The sequence below is a fragment of the Equus asinus genome, unplaced genomic scaffold (assembly GCF_041296235.1).
Source record: "Equus asinus isolate D_3611 breed Donkey unplaced genomic scaffold, EquAss-T2T_v2 contig_381, whole genome shotgun sequence".
Classification (NCBI taxonomy): domain Eukaryota; kingdom Metazoa; phylum Chordata; class Mammalia; order Perissodactyla; family Equidae; genus Equus; species Equus asinus.
The window spans coordinates 152501-173397 of NW_027225051.1; positions in this window are offsets into that span (position 1 = coordinate 152501).

Here is a 20897-nt window from a genome sequence, read left to right on the forward strand (position 1 = left end):
TCCTCTCGGAGCCCCGAGGGCTACGCGGAGGCCGCGGACGAGCAGCCGCGAGGCCGCCGGGGCCGCCGCCCTGCCTGGTCGACCAGCTGTCCGGCCCGGACTTGGTCCCCGGACCGGGGCGCGCGGGTCGACCAGATGTCCGCGGCGCTCGGGGCCGGGCCTCGGGGCTCTGGGTGCCCTGGGTGTTCTGGGTGCGCTCCCGGCCCTCTGTCGGCTCCGAAGGCCCCGCGGACTGGTAGCCACGGGGTCCGGCGGCGCGCGGGTCGACCAGATGTCCGCGCCGAGCGCCGCGGGGACGCGGGGCTCTTGGCGGCCTGGGTGGGCTCCCCGGCCTCCGTCAGCTCCAGAGACCCCGCGGACTCGCGGGTGCGGCTCCCAGGTGGCCGACGCCCTGCCGGGTCGACCAGCTGTCCGGCCCGGACTTGGTCCCCGGACTGGGGCGCGCGGGTCGACCAGATGTCCGCGGCGCTCGGGGCCGGGTCCCGGGGCTCTGGGTGCTCTGGGTGCTCTGGGTGCGCTCCCGGCCCTCTGTCGGCTCCGAAGGCCCCGCGGACTGGTAGCCACGGGGTCCGGCGGCGCGCGGGTCGACCAGATGTCCGCGCCGAGCGCCGCGGGACCGCAGGGCGCTCGGCCTTCTCGGAGGCTCGAGGGCTCCGGCGACCCGGCGGACGAGCAGCGGCGAGGCCGCCGTGGCCGCCGCCCTGCCGGGTCGACCGGCGACCCGACCCCCGTGTCTCGGGGGGGGGGGGGGAGCGGGTCGACCAGATGTCCGCACCGAGCGCCGCGGGGCCGTGGGGCCGCGGGGCGCTCGGCCTTCTCGGAGCCCCGAGGGCTCCCTGGAGGCTGCGGACGAGCAGCCGCGAGGCCCCCGGGGCAGCCGCCCTGCCGGGTCGACCGGCGGCCCGGCCCGGACTCGGGCCCCGGGTCCCGTGGCGCGCGGTTCGACCAGATGTCCGCGCCGAGCGCCACATGGCTGCGGGTCGCTCCGGCTTCTCGCAGTCCCGAGGGTTCCGCGGGCACGTAGCTGCGAGACCCGGGCGGCTGCCCTCCGCCCGGCTCACGGGGCGCTCGTGTCCATCAGCTGGTCGTGCGGAAATCCCGTGGTTGGCCTCCCTCCCTCCCTCCCTCCCTCCCTCCCTCCCTCCCTCGTCCAGCCGCCACGTTTTCGGGGTTCGTGCGACTGGGATGAAATAGACCTTCCAAACGTCAATCGGAGATCATCCATCATACCTCTCGAGTCCCCAAAAGCCAAGAAACACGCCAACCAAAACGCTTTTATTATGCCAACGGTTCCCGTTTTCATTCCTATCGTTTAGGGAGGTTTGGTGGCAGCAGCGGCCGAAAGCAAAAGGAAACCCGAGGAAAGCGGCTCCATCCACCAGGGCTGTGTCTCATCGGTGCCGACGCAGGAGGGACGGGCTTCGTTCGTTCGTTCGCTGCGGCCCAAATTCCCGGGCCGCCCGAAGACCGCTCGCACCGGCCCGAGGGAGGGAGCCCCGGCAGGCAGGATGCCTCCGGGGAAATGGACAAGTCGACCGCGCGACCCACAACCCGCCCGACTGGGGGCGAGAAGGAGCATGGAGGAGGACTCCGTCCCCTAGTCGGCAGACGGCCCTGGGACAGGGACGTTCGCCAAAACCTCCCCAAGGCCGCTTTCCGTGACCGAGTCGGCCTCCCCGGCTGTACTCGTCCCGGCCCGAGAAACGAGACGCGGGGTGGATCGGGACCAGGCCACGCACCAGGCCGGCCGGCGCGGCATCCTCCCTCCCCCGACCTGACCTGACCTGGACGAACGCCTCCCCATCGCCCGCCCCCGCGAGGCTGATCCGTCCGGCCTGTGAGGAGGCCGCTTGTCGGGCGCCACCTGCTGCCCGGCATCCTCTTATATAGTGTTCGAGGAGGTCGACCAGGTGGCCCGGCCTGGATTGGGGGGGGGGGGCGCGGGGTGCGGTGTCCCGGGCGGCGGGGGACGGGGGGGTAGGAGTGGAGAGGGAAAGGTGGGCGTGGAGAATGCCGGGGTCGGGGGTCGGCGCGGGGCGGGGTGGGAGTTGGGGATAGGGGAGGGGCGGGAGGCCGTCTGGACATGGAGGGTCGGAAGAGCGGTGGTGACAATGATTTTCATTATCATTTAGAAAGAAGAACGTGGACTTCTTTAGAGGAGTCCTTTGAATAGCTTCTCCATTTAGTTAACATACATCCAAATGGAGGTCGGGAAACTTGGGTCCTGTTAACATATGGATGGAAGTGGAAAGAACTATCGCGATGACCGTCCTTGTGTTTCTTTTATTTTTTCTTTCTTCCTGCTCCCCAAAGCCGCCCCCCCCACCCCCGCCCCGCCCCGCCCCGCCCCGCCCCGTCCCGTCCCGTCCATAGTTGTAGGTTCCAGTGGTAGGTCTTTCGCGTTTCTGCTATGTGGGACGCCGCCTCGGCGTGGCTTGAAGGGCGATGCTGGGTCTGGGGCTGCGCCCAGGATCCGAACCGGTGAAAACCTGGGCCGTCGAAGCCGGGGGCCGGGGTGGGGGGCGCATACTTGACCGCTCGTCCACGGGCTCGGCCCCCGGCCCCTTGTTTTCTAGGGAGAGAGACAGAGAGACCCGATCCATTTTCCCTTGGCCTCTAAAGCGTGCGTGTGGTCGAAAGGCGACAGAGAGAGGGGTTCTGGTCCAGAAAGCCCCGACTGCGCTGCCGCGGGGATCGGTCGGTTCCGCCCGAACCGTCCGAGTCGGAAAGGAACGGACAGCTTTCCTCCTTTGGGCCCCTGACTTGGGGCCGACAGGGGAAGAGGAACAGGCCTCTCTCCCTCACACCCTGGTCCCTTCCTCCAGGACGCCCTCCTTCTAGTCAGCCCGCCTCTGGCTTTTCCACACGCCGACGACCGCTCGTCGGCATGGACCCACCTTCCTTGGGGGACACCACCACACGACTCTCCCACTCGTCTGCCTGCCTTTCGTTGGCGTCGCTGCCAAAGGCGAGGGGTAGGGGTGGCGGTGGCAGGGACGGCAGGGGCCCAGCGGCTCTCTGGCGGGTGAGGAAGTCTTGCTGGTTCTCCTAGGTCGGTGATCTTTCTCGATCTCCACACACATTCTTCGTTTGGGGAGCCAAGAGACGCCCTCTGAGGAATCCCTATGGCCAGGGTCGATCACTTACTCGCTCACTGCCTCGGCCTCGGCCTCGGCCTCTGTCCGTCTTGTCTCTCTCCCTCCCTCCCTCCCTCCCTCCCTCCCTCCCTCCCTCCCTCCCTCCCTCGTCGGTCTCTGTGTGTGGACGTCTAGGTGGAGGCGAGGCAGGGAGGCCACCCACCCACCCACCCACCCACCTACCTCGTGGTTTACCACACGCTCTACACGGAGGTAGAATTCCCATCCCACCGAATCCATCCTTTCCACGGGGCACAAGCCAGTGGCCTTCGGGAGTCTCTCTCCCCAAGGTGGCGCATCCGTCATGGCTATCTATTTCCAGAAGGTTTCCGTTTCCATCCCCTCCCCCCGAAAGAAAAAACGGCCCCACTCCCGGATCTGCCCCACCACGATCACCACCACCGCTGCCGCCGCCGCCGCCGCCGCCATCTGCTGTCGCCCTCTAGGGTTGGACCGTTCTAGCTCTCTCCTCTGTGTGGAATCGCAACGTAGGTCGCCTTGGATGTCTGGCACCTCTCACTAAGCAGAAGGTTTTGGAGGCTCAGGCTGGGCCACGCTTTGGCCCGGGTCAGTGTTCCGTTCCTCCGGACGGCTTCCTCGTTTTCCACGAGAAGGAGCCGTGAAGACGGAAAGGAAGGGCGGATGGATGGCTTTTCCCGTGCTACCGAGTCCCTCTCCCCTTTTCCCCAAAGCGTGAGGGGCGGTCGAGAGGATCGTCTCTGATGACAAAAGTCAGAGGCACCCCGGGTCAGACACCGTGCGAGGCGTTGGTGTGTTCTCGAGAGGAGAACACGTCCCCGTCAGCGTTTCCTGTCGTTCTCGTTCCGAAAGGATTCACGCGCCACCCCGTCTCCCTCAAGGTCTTAGGGCTGTCGTGCTCCGCAGCCGTCACGTGTCGTGGATCCTGGGCACCACCACGCCACCCCGCCCCCCCCCCCGCCATAGCTGTCGATCGCTATGTGGCACGCCTACGTTTGCCCAAAAGAGCAGTCCGATGGACAGCGTGGTGCTTTTCCCAGCAGGCAGGCAGGTGAGAGTCACCCCTCTAGAAGGTTTCCAAGCCCCGTTCCATTCTCAGAGGCAGCTCCTTTGGCCATCAAGGAGGCAGGCGATGGGGGTGGGGGTGGGGATGGGGATGGGGCAGGGGCCTCTGTCCCTCTGTCGCGGTAGAAATGATTGGGAAAGCAGGGACGATGGGCGTAGGTCGACCATCCTGGGCGGTGGTGCTTTGGGAGCTTTTTCTAGAAGAAGGAGCGAACGGCGTTCCCTGGGAAGGGAGGAAACCAGAGGAGGTCCCCCTCAGACCGACCTGGCACGAGAAGGACACACACTCTCTCTCTCTCTCTCTCTCTCTCTCTCTCTCTCTCTCCCTTTTCTTCCTGACTTGAAATCAGGAGACAAAACTCCCCTGCCAAAGGGGCCCTCCCAAAACGGGGAGTGAGGAAGACCTCCTTCTCTTCACGGCTGAAGTTCTCCCTGCCTTTCCTGGACGGGAAGGATAGCACCTACGCCCGCTGCCGTCGGTGACTTTTAGTCCCCCTGGAGAGGAAGAAATTCTTTCCCGTGGCCGAACCCTGGCGGTTCGTTCGTGCTGCAGAGGACGTGACCCTCTCTGACACACCCAGGAACCTCCTCGCTCCGGGTCGAGGAGAGGGAGTTCTGTTCTGTGGTTTAGAATGGTGCTTAAAAAGGGATGTCGCTTACAAAGGGTCCTCGTCCCCCTTCCTAAACCTAAACGGACGGCTCGGCTCGGAGGCGTGAGATACGTTTCGCATCCTCCTCGTCGTCTTCACTCAAAGTTTTATTGGAGTTTGGAAGATTTTATTTTTTGTCTTTCCTTTTTCTCCCCAAAGCCCCCCGGTACGTAGTTGTGTGTTCTTCGCGGTGGGTCCTTCTAGCGGTGGTATGTGGGACGCCGCCTCAGCGTGGTTTGATGAGCAGTGCCGTGTCCGCGCCCGGGATCCGAACGAACCGATGAAACACTGGGCTGCCTGCAGCGGAGCGCGCGAACTTAACCACTCGGCCACGGGGCCAGCCCCTTACTGGATTTTCAAAACAACTCCGGGGGCCGGCCCGGTGGCGCGGCGGTGAAGTTCGCACGTTCTGCTCCGCCGGCCCCGGGTTCGCCGGTCCGGATCCCGGGCGCAGGACCCGGCACCGCTTGGCGAGCCACGCTGTGGCAGGCGTCCCACCTGGAAAGTAGAGGGGGATGGGCACGGATGTCAGCTCAGGGCCAGTCTTCCTCGGCCGACAGAGGAGGATTGGTGGCAGATGTTCGCTCAGGGCTCATCTTCCTCAAAAATAAAATAATAAATCGATTCGATAAAATGTCAAATAACACAACCGCGGGATCACGCTTAGAGTCACCCTTGGCCCGATGATGCCACTCCCCACCCCCCCCACCCCCCTGCCCCCCACCATTTGGAGGTGCCGTCAGTGGGATTCGTTCCTGTTTGTCCATCTTTCTTCCTCTTTTTTTTTTTTTTTTTTAAAGACTGGCACCCGAGCTCATTGCCAATCTTTTCTTTTCTTTTTATTCCTCCTCCTTCTTCTTCTTCTCCCCAGAGCACCCCAGTACCTAGTTCTATATTCTCTTTGAGGGTCCCTCTGGTTCTGCCGTGTGGGACGCCACCTCAGCGTGGTTTGATGAGCGGTGCCGTGTCCGAGCCCAGGATCCGAACCTTCCAAGCCCCGGGCCGCTGAAGCGGAGCGTGCAAACTCAACCGCTCGGCCACGGGGTCAGCCCCTTCCTTCCTTCCTTCCTTCCTTCCTTCCTTCCTTCCTTCCTTCCTTCCTAAGGAGGAGGAGGCAGGCACTGTGTGAAGTCGCCAGTGAGTCTGTGGAAAGAGACGGAGGATTTCCCATGGGAAGCCGGGGCGGGGGACACGGACCGATGTCGTGCGAACTTGAAGGTGAAAGATCAAAAAACCCACACACGCCTAGAGCGGCGGGTTGCCCGTTAGGAGTTTGCTTGCCGGGCCCATAACGCAGGGCTCATCGATGAGCCAAACCGTCCGTGATCCTCAAGCAGTCTAGTAGGGTTAGAGAAAGGAGGGGGGCACTCTTTCTGCCCCAGATGAGGCGAGTTTCTCAGACAGCCACCCTGCCCCAACATCTTCCCTCCCTGCCTCCCGGCCCTTGGTGGACTGCGGCCTAAGGGTGGGGGAATTGAAGAAAGCCGTTCAATGGAAAAAAGCCCGAGGCCATGGGAGAGAGCTTCCTGCACTTGAATGAAGCCCTGACGCCAGGCCCATCGGAATGAATGGGCCTGACCTCCCCTCCCCCCTCCCCCCTCCCCCCTCCCAGGCTGGCGACTCGGCAGTGGAAGGCTAGGGGTTTCTTCCGAAATGGTGAACCGGCCCCCTTGTCCACAGGAAAACCACACACGGGTACAGCCTAGGCCGGATCTCAGGGTACAGCCTAGGCCGGATCTCAGGCCAAGTCGTCAGGGTGGCAAGATGATGGCGGATGAGAGGAAACTTGTTCTGGGACCGCACCGCCCCCCCCCCCATCGCCTCTCTGGCTGAGAAGAGGGCTGGGGAGCGGTGAGGGTCAGGGGGAGAGTGGGGGCGGGGCCGGGACAGGGACCACCGGGCAGTAGGACGGGAGTAGCCCTGAGGCCTGCCTGCCTGCTTCCTTCCCTGCCGGCGCAGGGCTGAGAGAGGCACGGGGCACGCTGGCTCCTGCCCCTTCACTCATTCGGGAAGCCTCCTGTTGTTGCTCCTGAGGTGCCGGCTGCGGTGACAGACAGAGCAAAACTCCTCTCTCTGTCTATTTCTTCAAAGGCCCGAGTCTGAGCTACGACAGATTCCCCTGTGGCTCAACCCGCAACCTCCCATCCTGCCAGACCAGACCCCTTGTCTAAAAACCTCCACTGGAGGAGCTCTTCCACCTGACTCGGAAAGGAAACACCAGCCCCGCCTCAGCCTCACACCCACCACCACCACCACCACCCGCCCCCCCCCCGCCCCACTCTCCTCCGGACCCAGATACCTAACAGAGGGAACAAAAATCCAAAAATCCTGCTGCTCTCCTTCTACCACCTCCACTTCAGAAGAGTCAGTCTCCCCCGAACACCTCAGACTCTGTGACTTCCCGCGGCCTCCCTTTCCCCGTCCCCATTCTCTCCCCGGACGGGCCCCATCTTACACTTGAACGACAGCTCCACCGCTCGGGGCAGCTGGACACGATGTCCCAAAGTGGCCCGGACGGTAGCCTGGTCGATTCCAAAGGACCCACGCACGCAGTCGGCCATAAACGTGGTGTGGAGATCGTGGACGTTTGCGGGCCTCTGATGAAATCGCTGCTCCGGGGACCCCGGCGTCTAGGACCCGTCTTCTCCGTGTTCTTCACACCGTTGCTCCTGGGCCGGTTATTCTCTTCCCTCTCACTGACCTTAACGTTTTGTCTCTGCCATTGAATTTTGACTGTGCGAATGTGACTTGCCGCTGTAGGGCTGCGTGGATCTCTCAGGCATCCTGCTGTGCCGTGCGGGGGGGGGGGGGAATCCTTGGTGGGTGGGTCGATAGACGTCCCTTTGGTTGTGCCCTGGAGGGGAGAGACAGAGGGGACGACTCAATCCACCACGAACGCTGATGTCGCTCCGATAAACCTGTAGCGGTGATTCTAGTTTATGGCCCGTGTCCTGAAAATAACTTCCCGAAGGGCCAGCCCGGCGGCACAGCGGTTAAGTTCGCACGTTCCGTTTTGTCAGCCAGGGGTTCGCAGGTTCGGATCCAGGGTGCGGACGTGGCGCCGCTTGGCGAGCCACGCTGTGGTCAGCGTCCCGCCTATCAAGGGGAGGGGGATGGGCACGGATGTTAGCTCGGGATCACTCTCCCGGGGCAAAAAGAGGAGAATTGGCAGCAGGTGTCAGCTCGGGGCTCGTCTTCCTCGAAAAATAAATTAATTAAATTAATAAAAACAACTTCCCAAACCTCTCTGATAACTTGAAGCTTTGAAGTTTTGCGAGGTGAAATCAGGTGATAAAAAAGTCCACGGACAGGGGCGGCCCCGTGGCCGAGTGGTTAAGTTCACAAGCTCCCCTTCGGCGGCCCAGGGTTTTGCCGGTTCAGATCCCGGGCACGGCACGGACACGGCACCGCTCGTCGGGCCGTGTGGAGGCGGCGTCCCACATGCCACAACTGGAAGGGCCCTCAACTAAGATAGACAACTATGTCATGGGGGGGATTGGGGGAGAAAAATCGGGAGGGGGGGAAAAAAAAACAAAAACGGAAGATTGGCAACAGGCGTTAGCTCTGTGAGGGCCGATCTTCCTCACCCAAAAACTAAAGTGAGATGAAATCAAATAAAGCGAAGGAAAAGCTAAACCTATGAAATCCCATGTTTCTAAAAGTGGCCAAGTGTTTAGACATTGGCCAAGCGACGGAATGCTCATGGGAAGGACAGTTCCTAATTGCTGGCTTCTTAGTTTTCACCAAAATTAAGGTTCGTGAGGGTTAAAAAATCTACTTAACAAATGCGATGAAAGCCACTAGGCCGGCCCGGTGGCGCGCTGGTTAAGTGTGCCTGTTCCGCTTCGCCGGCCCGGGGTTCGCCAGTTCGGATCCCGGGGGTGCACGTGGCACCGCTGGGCGAGCCACGTGGTGGTAGGCGTCCCACATATGAAATAGAGGAAGATGGGCACGGAGGTGAGCTCAGGGCCAGCCTTCCTCGGCAAAAAGAGGAGGATTGGCAGCAGTTAGCTCAGGGCTCATCGTCCTCAAAACAAAACAAAACAAAACAAAAAGCCACTAAAAGTGAATATGGGAAACATCTTTGTGTTCAAGGAAAGTGAGATGGCTGCCTTCAGGCAAGAGGGCCTAAAAAGTAAAGATCGTTTTGTCTGTGAAAAGGTGATCAAAGTTTCACGGGGAAAATAATCTGAGAAAAAGGCCTGTTCGTGGTCAAGTGGCCTAAAATTGGAACGAGTGGACAGATAGAAATGGCGAGCGATAGGATCTATGGGAGTCTATGAGGAAGCCATTGGGTGTCGGCCTAATTCGGCCTGACAGTGTTTTTCGAAAAGGGCCTGACGTGGCCGTCGAGCACGCATCGCATCGTAGATCCGCTTTACACATTTCCTACGGCAAGAACCAATGCCCTTAAGGGAAAGGAGCAGCTTCCCCGTGCTCGGGCCTTTCCTTAAGGAGAGGCATCTTTCCTTAGGCTAGGAGCGGATGGTTGCGCTCACCTTTGACCATCCGGCTCCCCTGTGACCACCCAGGCCCAGACAACAGACCTGCCACCCAGCAGTGTCTGTCGATCGCTGTGCCGACAGAGCAGTCTCGCGACTATCATCCAAGGGACCTTTCGATCCTATGTGAAACGTCCTCTCTGGGGGTCTAGAAGCACTCTGTACACCCCACTTCCCGGGCACCCTCTCTTCCTTCGGGAAGAAAGGCCCCGGGCCACAGTCCTCACATTTCAGCTCAGAATAAACGCACCCCGATTTTCACGGATAGATTGGTTCCGGATTATTTCCGTCGACAGAATGGAATCAAGTCAATGAGTTTCAAGATCGGAGGGAAGCTGATGCAAAATCAGAATTTGTTTTTCTCACTCCCGAAAGGATACTTTTCTCTAACTTCTAGTCTCCTCCTGATAAAGACATTGGAAAATGTTTCTCTTGACCTCTGAGGGAATCGACACCAAAGACAGAGATCCTCCATTTTGTCAGAATGATTTCCTAGGCCTCCAATGGAGGAGGCCTCCCTCGGACGGGAGCTCAGCTTTTGTTTTGCAACAGTTTTCCTCTCTCTGCTTGCCTTTAACATCTCCTTTCCCGTTCTTCTTTTTTGGAAGGGAAATACGTGCACCGCTGGGGAAAAAAAAAAAAAAAGAATTTTCTAAATGACCAAAGAAGATCTACGACTGTTGTTATTTTGGTTTCACGGAGCAGTTCCACGTCCACATTTACTCCATTTTAAACACCCACACACACTCACAGCACGGCGCTGTGAGGATGTCCCGGGGAACTCGATTTGTGGAGGGAATGGCTGTGAGGTCTCTGCCCCCCAACCCCCACCATTTGGGTGCTTCTGCTTGTTGATGAGGACGGGAAGCCCTGCTGAAATCCATATTCTTATCACCACACGTGCATCTGCACCCATGCTCCCCCCCGTGTGTCGTCTTTGGGCTTTGCTGTGGCCCCGTGCGGAGGGAGACCTGTTTTGTGTTGTAAACTTTTCCGCGGCCAAGCGGCTCGGTCCTTTCCTCTACGACTTGTGGGCTCTGTCTGTCCGTCTGCCTTAGAGAGACCCTCTGGGCCGGAAGTGACAGGCTGCACACAATTCCTGACAGACTGCGGACAATTCCTCCGTCGTCACGGTCCTTCTCTGATGACGTGCATGGTTTCGGTTTGACAGCGACCCCCACCCCCCACCCCGCCGTGATTTTCTAAGTCCTCCCGGGAGCCCGGGAAGTGCTCGGGCCGCTCCGGGAAGCGGGGGCCGGCAGCCCCGGCCTGCCCCGTGGCATCTCCGGGGACTTTTCCACCTCTGTCCGCGTCAGCCAGCCGGCAGCCCCGCGCCCGGCCCGGCCCAGAAGTCACGTGGGGAGTCTGTCCCCTTCCTGGCAAGCCCACCCACCCCACCCCCCTCCCCGCCGATTTTCCAACACCTCCTTCTGCGCCCAGGGTTGCCCTGTGCTGCCTGGGAGCTCCGAGGTGGACACCCTGGGGCCTCACGTGGTGACCTCCCGGCCGCCCCAAGCGGGCCCAGAGAGAAAGAGAGAGAGAGAGAGACAGAGACAGAGACAGAGACAGAGAGAGACAGAGACAGAGACAGAGACAGAGACAGAGACAGAGAGAGACCTGACCCGGCGGTGGGCTCAGGCTGTGCACTCTCGCTGGCTGGTGACCCGGTTCCCTCCCGCTGACCCCTCCGCGCCGGTCGTTGGGCGCCATCTGGCGGCCGCTTTTACAGAGTGGCCCTCCTCCGGAGCCCCGGCGACATGAGCAAGGGATGGGACTCGCAGGACGTCTGTGTGGTTTCCAGTGTGGGGCTGTGTGGAACAGAGCTGCTAAGAACATTCATGCCCCGGATTCTGTGTGAATGAACAGGAACGTGGCCGCAGCCCCCACCCCGCCCCCCGCCCCAGCCCCCGGGAGTGGTGGGAGTGGTGCCCTCCAGACCACCCTCGGGTTGGATGCCTCCCTCCCTGGAAGGACTCACGGGACTCCACAAAAGCTGACTTCCTGGAGGTCCAGCGGAGACCCCCAAGGCCCAAGGCCCCCCCCCCCCCACCCACCCACCACAGATCACTGTGGAAGCCTTAACGACCCAAGGCTCCAGCTACATACAGACGCTCTTAGGAGGCAAGATACACCAAAGGCTTATGTAGGTTGCCACTTTCGGTGGTGGTTTCCGCGGCGTGTCAGTTTTGGAACCCGCCACGCCCTTTTTCACAGAGGCCATACCGTTTCCCTTCACCACCAGTGAGGCGTGAGTGACTGACTTGGCTTCTCCGCGACCTGACTAGCAGTTTGATCCTGTTCCGGTATTTGGAAGAAGGCAGTCTCACCCATGTGTCCCCACAATGTCTCCCTCTAATTTTCTCACTTGCTTTTCCAGGGAACAGCTCACATCTTTTCATGCGCTTATCGGTCATCCATGCGTACCTCCTCCACCCCAGGTGAAAGTGCCTGCTCTGTCTATTGCTCTTCCATTCTTTTTGTATTTTTCAGTGTTGATTTCCCCCGGGTCTCCACTCCATTGTGGGTTTTGTTTTTTGTTTTCTGTTTTTTGTTTTTTTTTTTTTGCTTAAAGATTGTCACCTGAGCTAGGCACTGTTGCCCTGCTTCCTCAGTTTCAGAGGGTACCTTTTTCAGGGTTGCTTTTTGACCGGGTCTCCTCGCCATTGTATTTTTTTATTTTTTTATTTTTTGCTTAAAGATTGCCACCTGAGCTAGCCTCTGTTGCCCATCTTCTTCGGTTTCAGAGGGTAGATTTCTCAGTGTTGCTTTTTCGCCAGCTCTCCACGCCCTTGCGTCTTTTTTTTTTCTGCTTGAAGGCTGCAACCTGAGCTAGCTTCTTTTGCCCATGTTCATCAGTTTCAGAGGGTGGATTTCTCCGTGTTGCTTTTTCCCCAGGTCTCAACACCCTTGTGTGTTTCTTTGGCTTAACGATTGCCACCTGAGCTAGCCTCTGTTGCCCATCTTCGTCCGTTTCAGAGGGTGGATTTCTCAGTGTTGCCTTTTCGCCAGCTCCCCACGCCCTTGTGTGTTTCTTTTGCTTAAAGATTGCCACCTGAAGCCAGCCTCTCTTGCCCATCTTCCTCAGTTTCAGAGGGTAGATATTTCAGGGTTGCTTTTTCCCCAGGTCTCCACGCCTTTGTGTTTTGTTTTTGCTTAACGAGTGCCACCTGAGCTAGCCTCTCTTGCCCATGTTCCTCAGTTTCAGAGGGTAGATATTTCAGGGTTGCTATGTCCCCAGGGCTCCACGCCTTTGTGCTTTGTTTTTGCTTAAGGATTGCCACCTGAGGTAGCCTCTCTTGCCCATCTTCCTCAGTTTCAGAGGGTGGATTTCTCCGTGTTGCTTTTTCCCCAGGTCTCCACGCCCTTGTGTGTTTCTTTTGCTTAAAGATTGCCACCTGAGCTAGCCTCTGTTGCCCATCTTCCTCAGTTTCAGAGGGTAGATATTTCAGGGTTGCTTTTTCCCCAGGTCTCCACGCCTTTGTGTTTTGTTTTTGCTTAACGAGTGCCACCTGAGCTAGCCTCTCTTGCCCATGTTCCTCAGTTTCAGAGGGTAGATATTTCAGGGTTGCTTTGTCCCCAGGGCTCCACGCCTTTGTGCTTTGTTTTTGCTTAAGGATTGCCACCTGAGGTAGCCTCTGTTGCCCATCTTAGTCCGTTTCAGAGGGTGGATTTCTCAGTGTTGCCTTTTCGCCAGCTCCCCACGCCCTTGTGTGTTTCTTTTGCTTAAAGATTGTCACCTGAGCTAGGCACTGTTGCCCTGCTTCCTCAGTTTCAGAGGGTACCTTTTTCAGGGTTGCTTTTTGACCGGCTCTCCTCGCCATTGTATTTTTTTATTTTATTTTTTTTGCTTAAAGATTGCCACCTGAGCTAGCCTCTGTTGCCCATCTTCGTCCGTTTCAGAGGGTGGATTTCTCAGTGTTGCCTTTTCGCCAGCTCCCCACGCCCTTGTGTGTTTCTTTTGCTTAAAGATTGTCACCTGAGCTAGGCACTGTTGCCCTGCTTCCTCAGTTTCAGAGGGTACCTTTTTCAGGGTTGCTTTTTGACCGGCTCTCCTCGCCATTGTATTTTTTTATTTTATTTTTTTTGCTTAAAGATTGCCACCTGAGCTAGCCTCTGTTGCCCATCTTCGTCCGTTTCAGAGGGTGGATTTCTCAGTGTTGCCTTTTCGCCAGCTCCCCACGCCCTTGTGTGTTTCTTTTGCTTAAAGATTGTCACCTGAGCTAGGCACTGTTGCCCTGCTTCTTCAGTTTCAGAGGGTGCCTTTTTCAGGGTTGCTTTTTGACCGGGTCTCCTCGCCATTGTATTTTTTTATTTTATTTTTTTTGCTTAAAGATTGCCACCTGAGCTAGCCTCTGTTGCCCATCTTCGTCCGTTTCAGAGGGTGGATTTCTCAGTGTTGCCTTTTCGCCAGCTCCCCACGCCCTTGTGTGTTTCTTTTGCTTAAAGATTGTCACCTGAGCTAGGCACTGTTGCCCTGCTTCCTCAGTTTCAGAGGGTACCTTTTTCAGGGTTGCTTTTTGACCGGGTCTCCTCGCCATTGTATTTTTTTATTTTATTTTTTTTTGCTTAAAGATTGCCACCTGAGCTAGCCTCTGTTGCGCTTCTTTCTCAGTTTCAGAGGGTAGATTTCCCCGTGTTGCTTTTTCCCCAGGTCTCCACGCACTTCCTTTTATTTTTCCTTAAAAATTGCCACCTGAGCTAGCCTCTGTTGCCCATCTTCGTCGGTTTCAGAGGGTAGATTTCTCACTGTTGCTTTTTTGCCAGGTCTGCACGCCCTTGTGTTTTTTTTCTGCTTAAAGGTTGCAACCTGAGCTAGCTTCTTTTGCCCATGTTCCTCAGTTTCAGAGGGTGGATTTCTCCGTGTTGCTTTTTCCCCAGGCCTCCACGCCCTTGTGTGTTTCTTTTGCTTAACGATTGCCACCTGAGCTAGCCTCTGTTGCCCATCTTCGTCCGTTTCAGAGGGTGGATTTCTCAGTGTTGCCTTTTCGCCAGCTCCCCACGCCCTTGTGTGTTTCTTTTGCTTAAAGATTGCCACCTGAAGCCAGCCTCTCTTGCCCATCTTCCTCAGTTTCAGAGGGTAGATATTTCAGGGTTGCTTTTTCCCCAGGTCTCCACGCCTTTGTGTTTTGTTTTTGCTTAACGAGTGCCACCTGAGCTAGCCTCTCTTGCCCATGTTCCTCAGTTTCAGAGGGTAGATATTTCAGGGTTGCTTTGTCCCCAGGGCTCCACGCCTTTGTGCTTTGTTTTTGCTTAAGGATTGCCACCTGAGGTAGCCTCTGTTGCCCATCTTAGTCCGTTTCAGAGGGTGGATTTCTCAGTGTTGCCTTTTCGCCAGCTCCCCACGCCCTTGTGTGTTTCTTTTGCTTAAAGATTGTCACCTGAGCTAGGCACTGTTGCCCTGCTTCCTCAGTTTCAGAGGGTACCTTTTTCAGGGTTGCTTTTTGACTGGCTCTCCTCGCCATTGTATTTTTTTATTTTATTTTTTTTGCTTAAAGATTGCCACCTGAGCTAGCCTCTGTTGCCCATCTTCGTCCGTTTCAGAGGGTGGATTTCTCAGTGTTGCCTTTTCGCCAGCTCCCCACGCCCTTGTGTGTTTCTTTTGCTTAAAGATTGTCACCTGAGCTAGGCACTGTTGCCCTGCTTCTTCAGTTTCAGAGGGAGCCTTTTTCAGGGTTGCTTTTTGACCGGGTCTCCTCGCCATTGTATTTTTTTATTTTATTTTTTTTGCTTAAAGATTGCCACCTGAGCTAGCCTCTGTTGCCCATCTTCGTCCGTTTCAGAGGGTGGATTTCTCAGTGTTGCCTTTTCGCCAGCTCCCCACGCCCTTGTGTGTTTCTTTTGCTTAAAGATTGTCACCTGAGCTAGGCACTGTTGCCCTGCTTCCTCAGTTTCAGAGGGTACCTTTTTCAGGGTTGCTTTTTGACCGGCTCTCCTCGCCATTGTATTTTTTTATTTTATTTTTTTTGCTTAAAGATTGCCACCTGAGCTAGCCTCTGTTGCCCATCTTCGTCCGTTTCAGAGGGTGGATTTCTCAGTGTTGCCTTTTCGCCAGCTCCCCACGCCCTTGTGTGTTTCTTTTGCTTAAAGATTGCCACCTGAAGCCAGCCTCTCTTGCCCATCTTCCTCAGTTTCAGAGGGTAGATATTTCAGGGTTGCTTTTTCCCCAGGTCTCCACGCCTTTGTGTTTTGTTTTTGCTTAACGAGTGCCACCTGAGCTAGCCTCTCTTGCCCATGTTCCTCAGTTTCAGAGGGTAGATATTTCAGGGTTGCTATGTCCCCAGGGCTCCACGCCTTTGTGCTTTGTTTTTGCTTAAGGATTGCCACCTGAGGTAGCCTCTCTTGCCCATCTTCCTCAGTTTCAGAGGGTGGATTTCTCCGTCTTGCTTTTTCCCCAGGTCTCCACGCCCTTGTGTGTTTCTTTTGCTTAAAGATTGCCACCTGAGCTAGCCTCTGTTGCCCATCTTCGTCCGTTTCAGAGGGTGGATTTCTCAGTGTTGCCTTTTCGCCAGCTCCCCACGCCCTTGTGTGTTTCTTTTGCTTAAAGATTGTCACCTGAGCTAGGCACTGTTGCCCTGCTTCCTCAGTTTCAGAGGGTACCTTTTTCAGGGTTGCTTTTTGACCGGCTCTCCTCGCCATTGTATTTTTTTATTTTATTTTTTTTGCTTAAAGATTGCCACCTGAGCTAGCCTCTGTTGCCCATCTTCGTCCGTTTCAGAGGGTGGATTTCTCAGTGTTGCCTTTTCGCCAGCTCCCCACGCCCTTGTGTGTTTCTTTTGCTTAAAGATTGTCACCTGAGCTAGGCACTGTTGCCCTGCTTCTTCAGTTTCAGAGGGTGCCTTTTTCAGGGTTGCTTTTTGACCGGGTCTCCTCGCCATTGTATTTTTTTATTTTATTTTTTTTGCTTAAAGATTGCCACCTGAGCTAGCCTCTGTTGCCCATCTTCGTCCGTTTCAGAGGGTGGATTTCTCAGTGTTGCCTTTTCGCCAGCTCCCCACGCCCTTGTGTGTTTCTTTTGCTTAAAGATTGTCACCTGAGCTAGGCACTGTTGCCCTGCTTCCTCAGTTTCAGAGGGTACCTTTTTCAGGGTTGCTTTTTGACCGGGTCTCCTCGCCATTGTATTTTTTTATTTTATTTTTTTTTGCTTAAAGATTGCCACCTGAGCTAGCCTCTGTTGCGCTTCTTTCTCAGTTTCAGAGGGTAGATTTCCCCGTGTTGCGTTTTCCCCAGGTCTCCACGCACTTCCTTTTATTTTTCCTTAAAAATTGCCACCTGAGCTAGCCTCTGTTGCCCATCTTCGTCGGTTTCAGAGGGTAGATTTCTCACTGTTGCTTTTTTGCCAGGTCTGCACGCCCTTGTGTTTTTTTTCTGCTTAAAGGTTGCAACCTGAGCTAGCTTCTTTTGCCCATGTTCCTCAGTTTCAGAGGGTGGATTTCTCCGTGTTGCTTTTTCCCCAGGCCTCCACGCCCTTGTGTGTTTCTTTTGCTTAAGGATTGCCACCTGAGGTAGCCTCTCTTGCCCATCTTCCTCAGTTTCAGAGGGTGGATTTCTCCGTGTTGCTTTTTCCCCAGGTCTCCACGCCCTTGTGTGTTTCTTTTGCTTAAAGATTGCCACCTGAGCTAGCCTCTGTTGCCCATCTTCCTCAGTTTCAGAGGGTAGATATTTCAGGGTTGCTTTTTCCCCAGGTCTCCACGCCTTTGTGTTTTGTTTTTGCTTAACGAGTGCCACCTGAGCTAGCCTCTCTTGCCCATGTTCCTCAGTTTCAGAGGGTAGATATTTCAGGGTTGCTTTGTCCCCAGGGCTCCACGCCTTTGTGCTTTGTTTTTGCTTAAGGATTGCCACCTGAGGTAGCCTCTGTTGCCCATCTTAGTCCGTTTCAGAGGGTGGATTTCTCAGTGTTGCCTTTTCGCCAGCTCCCCACGCCCTTGTGTGTTTCTTTTGCTTAAAGATTGTCACCTGAGCTAGGCACTGTTGCCCTGCTTCTTCAGTTTCAGAGGGTACCTTTTTCAGGGTTGCTTTTTGACCGGCTCTCCTCGCCATTGTATTTTTTTATTTTATTTTTTTTGCTTAAAGATTGCCACCTGAGCTAGCCTCTGTTGCCCATCTTCGTCCGTTTCAGAGGGTGGATTTCTCAGTGTTGCCTTTTCGCCAGCTCCCCACGCCCTTGTGTGTTTCTTTTGCTTAAAGATTGTCACCTGAGCTAGGCACTGTTGCCCTGCTTCCTCAGTTTCAGAGGGTACCTTTTTCAGGGTTGCTTTTTGACCGGCTCTCCTCGCCATTGTATTTTTTTATTTTATTTTTTTTTGCTTAAAGATTGCCACCTGAGCTAGCCTCTGTTGCGCTTCTTTCTCAGTTTCAGAGGGTAGATTTCCCCGTGTTGCTTTTTCCCCAGGTCTCCACGCACTTCCTTTTATTTTTCCTTAAAAATTGCCACCTGAGCTAGCCTCTGTTGCCCATCTTCGTCGGTTTCAGAGGGTAGATTTCTCACTGTTGCTTTTTTGCCAGGTCTGCACGCCCTTGTGTTTTTTTTCTGCTTAAAGGTTGCAACCTGAGCTAGCTTCTTTTGCCCATGTTCCTCAGTTTCAGAGGGTGGATTTCTCCGTGTTGCTTTTTCCCCAGGCCTCCACGCCCTTGTGTGTTTCTTTTGCTTAACGATTGCCACCTGAGCTAGCCTCTGTTGCCCATCTTCGTCCGTTTCAGAGGGTGGATTTCTCAGTGTTGCCTTTTCGCCAGCTCCCCACGCCCTTGTGTGTTTCTTTTGCTTAAAGATTGCCACCTGAAGCCAGCCTCTCTTGCCCATCTTCCTCAGTTTCAGAGGGTAGATATTTCAGGGTTGCTTTTTCCCCAGGTCTCCACGCCTTTGTGTTTTGTTTTTGCTTAACGAGTGCCACCTGAGCTAGCCTCTCTTGCCCATGTTCCTCAGTTTCAGAGGGTAGATATTTCAGGGTTGCTTTGTCCCCAGGGCTCCACGCCTTTGTGCTTTGTTTTTGCTTAAGGATTGCCACCTGAGGTAGCCTCTGTTGCCCATCTTAGTCCGTTTCAGAGGGTGGATTTCTCAGTGTTGCCTTTTCGCCAGCTCCCCACGCCCTTGTGTGTTTCTTTTGCTTAAAGATTGTCACCTGAGCTAGGCACTGTTGCCCTGCTTCCTCAGTTTCAGAGGGTACCTTTTTCAGGGTTGCTTTTTGACCGGCTCTCCTCGCCATTGTATTTTTTTATTTTATTTTTTTTGCTTAAAGATTGCCACCTGAGCTAGCCTCTGTTGCCCATCTTCGTCCGTTTCAGAGGGTGGATTTCTCAGTGTTGCCTTTTCGCCAGCTCCCCACGCCCTTGTGTGTTTCTTTTGCTTAAAGATTGTCACCTGAGCTAGGCACTGTTGCCCTGCTTCTTCAGTTTCAGAGGGTGCCTTTTTCAGGGTTGCTTTTTGACCGGGTCTCCTCGCCATTGTATTTTTTTATTTTATTTTTTTTGCTTAAAGATTGCCACCTGAGCTAGCCTCTGTTGCCCATCTTCGTCCGTTTCAGAGGGTGGATTTCTCAGTGTTGCCTTTTCGCCAGCTCCCCACGCCCTTGTGTGTTTCTTTTGCTTAAAGATTGTCACCTGAGCTAGGCACTGTTGCCCTGCTTCCTCAGTTTCAGAGGGTACCTTTTTCAGGGTTGCTTTTTGACCGGCTCTCCTCGCCATTGTATTTTTTTATTTTATTTTTTTTGCTTAAAGATTGCCACCTGAGCTAGCCTCTGTTGCCCATCTTCGTCCGTTTCAGAGGGTGGATTTCTCAGTGTTGCCTTTTCGCCAGCTCCCCACGCCCTTGTGTGTTTCTTTTGCTTAAAGATTGTCACCTGAGCTAGGCACTGTTGCCCTGCTTCCTCAGTTTCAGAGGGTACCTTTTTCAGGGTTGCTTTTTGACCGGCTCTCCTCGCCATTGTATTTTTTTATTTTATTTTTTTTTGCTTAAAGATTGCCACCTGAGCTAGCCTCTGTTGCGCTTCTTTCTCAGTTTCAGAGGGTAGATTTCCCCGTGTTGCTTTTTCCCCAGGTCTCCACGCACTTCCTTTTATTTTTCCTTAAAAATTGCCACCTGAGCTAGCCTCTGTTGCCCATCTTCGTCGGTTTCAGAGGGTAGATTTCTCACTGTTGCTTTTTTGCCAGGTCTGCACGCCCTTGTGTTTTTTTTCTGCTTAAAGGTTGCAACCTGAGCTAGCTTCTTTTGCCCATGTTCCTCAGTTTCAGAGGGTGGATTTCTCCGTGTTGCTTTTTCCCCAGGCCTCCACGCCCTTGTGTGTTTCTTTTGCTTAACGATTGCCACCTGAGCTAGCCTCTGTTGCCCATCTTCGTCCGTTTCAGAGGGTGGATTTCTCAGTGTTGCCTTTTCGCCAGCTCCCCACGCCCTTGTGTGTTTCTTTTGCTTAAAGATTGCCACCTGAAGCCAGCCTCTCTTGCCCATCTTCCTCAGTTTCAGAGGGTAGATATTTCAGGGTTGCTTTTTCCCCAGGTCTCCACGCCTTTGTGTTTTGTTTTTGCTTAACGAGTGCCACCTGAGCTAGCCTCTCTTGCCCATGTTCCTCAGTTTCAGAGGGTAGATATTTCAGGGTTGCTTTGTCCCCAGGGCTCCACGCCTTTGTGCTTTGTTTTTGCTTAAGGATTGCCACCTGAGGTAGCCTCTGTTGCCCATCTTAGTCCGTTTCAGAGGGTGGATTTCTCAGTGTTGCCTTTTCGCCAGCTCCCCACGCCCTTGTGTGTTTCTTTTGCTTAAAGATTGTCACCTGAGCTAGGCACTGTTGCCCTGCTTCCTCAGTTTCAGAGGGTACCTTTTTCAGGGTTGCTTTTTGACCGGCTCTCCTCGCCATTGTATTTTTTTATTTTATTTTTTTTGCTTAAAGATTGCCACCTGAGCTAGCCTCTGTTGCCCATCTTCGTCCGTTTCAGAGGGTGGATTTCTCAGTGTTGCCTTTTCGCCAGCTCCCCACGCCCTTGTGTGTTTCTTTTGCTTAAAGATTGTCACCTGAGCTAGGCACTGTTGCCCTGCTTCTTCAGTTTCAGAGGGTGCCTTTTTCAGGGTTGCTTTTTGACCGGGTCTCCTCGCCATTGTATTTTTTTATTTTATTTTTTTTGCTTAAAGATTGCCACCTGAGCTAGCCTCTGTTGCCCATCTTCGTCCGTTTCAGAGGGTGGATTTCTCAGTGTTGCCTTTTCGCCAGCTCCCCACGCCCTTGTGTGTTTCTTTTGCTTAAAGATTGTCACCTGAGCTAGGCACTGTTGCCCTGCTTCCTCAGTTTCAGAGGGTACCTTTTTCAGGGTTGCTTTTTGACCGGCTCTCCTCGCCATTGTATTTTTTTATTTTATTTTTTTTGCTTAAAGATTGCCACCTGAGCTAGCCTCTGTTGCCCATCTTCGTCCGTTTCAGAGGGTGGATTTCTCAGTGTTGCCTTTTCGCCAGCTCCCCACGCCCTTGTGTGTTTCTTTTGCTTAAAGATTGTCACCTGAGCTAGGCACTGTTGCCCTGCTTCTTCAGTTTCAGAGGGTGCCTTTTTCAGGGTTGCTTTTTGACCGGGTCTCCTCGCCATTGTATT